This window comes from Phascolarctos cinereus, unplaced genomic scaffold, assembly GCF_003287225.1.
Source record: "Phascolarctos cinereus isolate Bilbo 61053 unplaced genomic scaffold, phaCin_HiC Scaffold_3;HRSCAF=262, whole genome shotgun sequence".
NCBI lineage: Eukaryota > Metazoa > Chordata > Mammalia > Diprotodontia > Phascolarctidae > Phascolarctos > Phascolarctos cinereus.
In genome coordinates, this window is record NW_027555736.1 from 183,395,366 (window position 1) to 183,397,982 (window position 2,617).

The following is a 2,617-nucleotide window of genomic DNA, read 5'->3' on the forward strand; positions in this document are numbered from 1 at the left end:
TTAACCAGATGCTTTCAAGTAAAAGCTGGATAACACTTATGTGTTAGAGGGAATTGTTCAGCTATCTATTAAAAAGGCCTCTGAAGACCCTCCAGGTCTGACAGGGAGAAAAATCAAAGGTATAAATAACTTGAAATAGAACTAGAAGTAGACATTGATTTTCTATGCCTTATTTGTTTCTACTGCATTAAACACTGTATTTTCACATAATTTGTTGATGGGTTAATAAGTTCACACTAAATTTTAATATCCGAGGATGACCTTTTTTAATTATATATGCAAATTAGCAAGGCATGTACAAAACGATCCATCTTTAGGTTGTCCAGGGTGCAGTAAAAAACATAGTAACTGATGGTCAGCATCATCACTGAAGCGAGATCCATAAATATAATTTAGTCCATCTTGATGAAGCCGATGTCCTTCAAGTACTGCCAGAAGCAGTGGAGGCACATGTTCAGGCCGTACTTGCGGATCAGGCCATGCCAGTTCAAACAGACACGGCATGACCGAGACCCCTGGCCGAATTTTAGAGGGTGGCTGCAGTAGAGCTGCTGATGACCTATGGCGCCACTAGCAAAGACGGGAGACAAAAGCCAGGGATTGTCTTCTAAGCAAAGTCTAAACACAGTCACATTGGGGTCACCAAGGACACCTAGGTGGTACAGTGGATAGCGTGCCAGGCCCAGAGTCAGGAAACTCATCTTCCCGAGATCTAATCTGGCCTCAGACATGTACTAGCTGTGTGACTCTGGACAAGTCACTTCACTCTGTTTGCCTCAGCTTCTTCGTCTAAAAAGTGAGCAGGAGAAAGAAATGACAAACCACTCTAGTATCTATGCCAAGGAAACCCCAAATAGAATCACAAAGTATTGGACACAAGTGAAACAACTGAACAGTTCTCAGTTTTTCTAGGAATTTAATTGAGCTATTCCTGGAAGGATTTTCCCAAAAGTTATATTCACATGGGTGAGGTTTTTTGTTCTTTCCACATAGTTTGTAACTTATTAATATTCAATATTACAAAATATATTAAAAACATTGTTCCCAAAATTTTGTGGGTCAGTGTTATGTCACTCACATCATCACATTACTTGTCTGTGAGTCTCACATGTCTGTGGGAAGGCTCTGGTTCCAAGATCCAATTTATTTGCTGAATTCCCAAGATAATTTAGGTGCTATTATTATCATTATTATCTGTTGCAATTTATGAATGAATGAAATAGCTAAAAGGGCCCCTGGTATATTTATAGAAAAATGCACATGGGTTGATGTACTATTTGCATAGTTCCCCTTAAGATATATTAATTGTAAAATCTACTTAGAGTGTACCATTTTCATATACATTTTGAAGTTAAATGTAACATTTGTTCCCATGGAGTTTAATGTCTCTGATCCTCCCCTCCTCCACTTGCATTTTATCATGGAAGAAATTGAGGTCCTTGGAGATGGAGAGATTTGGCCAGGGCAGACCCAGCATTTCAACCCAAATCTTCTGATTCAATATCCAGGGTTCAAGTCCTTCATGACTTCTAGATTTCAAGTCAAAAGAAACCTAGGTTTGTGTGGCCATGAACCAATCACTTAACTTCTCTGAATTTGTTTCCTCACCTAGAGAACTCGGATAATAATAATGCCTTTAGTGTCTGTCTCACAAGACTGTCATCAGAATGGACTGAGATAATGCATGTGAAAGACTTTTCAAATCTCACAACAATATATACAGCTATTGTTACTATCATTACCATCATCATTATAATTATTATTATTGATGTTTCTCTCATCTCTTTCCTCTCACAGACCCACTATAATTAATCACAGGCCCTATACCAAAAGTGTGCAGCAGGAGAAGGAAACACCCAGTGCTCTCTTAACCAATGTGGAGGACGTTAGTAAATTTTTCATATCAGACCAGTACAGTAAAGCAGGCTGCAAATTCCCTTGTCTGTTGACCTGTAAGGCACAGCAGAATCTGAATCCCTGTTTACCACTTCCAAGCATATCAGGTGACTCCTGCAAGAGCAAGGCTGACCAGGCTTTGCTGAACCAACTCTTATCTTCCAGTGTAGGAAAGTGCTTCTTAGCATCCTGTGGTCCAAAGGGCCCTGCCCATGCATGCTACCCCTTAGTTGACAGAGGTAGCAGGAAGGAGAGAAGAATAGAAAGTCTGTATAGTTCAGAGAACAGAAAAAACTACCAGTGCTCCAATCAGCACAGCATGGAGGAAGTCAGCCAGGTGGGTTCCAAAAATAATATTTGACCTATCAAATCTCTTACTGACCCTTCTGCTGGCAGCCAGGGCACAGGGAGAAGATCATAAAGCAGAGGCTTTTGAAGTCAAGACTCACTGGAGCCTCCAGAGGAGTTCTGGGCTACTGTTGCTTTGAGGTTACCATTGGATTTAACCACAGCCATTTCCTGGTGACTTATGCTCGTCTGCGGGGATACTTTCTTTTCTTTCTTTCCTTTTATTTAAAGGTACTACTGAATCCCTAGCCACTCCTGACAATTGCAAGTGCCCTCCTGATTATCCCCTACCCTCATGAATAGAAATTTTATCTCTGTGATCCTAAGAGACCCATTCCCTCATATTGATCCCTCTCTCCTTCCCCAAATCCCT

The 2,617-nt window shown here is 40.7% G+C and overlaps 1 pseudogene; it reads right to left on the reverse strand.

Annotated features, from left to right (window-relative positions):
- Window positions 1-392: 392 nt before the first annotated feature.
- On the reverse strand, window positions 393-2,412 carry LOC110202869 (small ribosomal subunit protein uS14 pseudogene; annotated as a pseudogene).
- Between the last annotated feature and the right edge of the window lie 205 nt (window positions 2,413-2,617).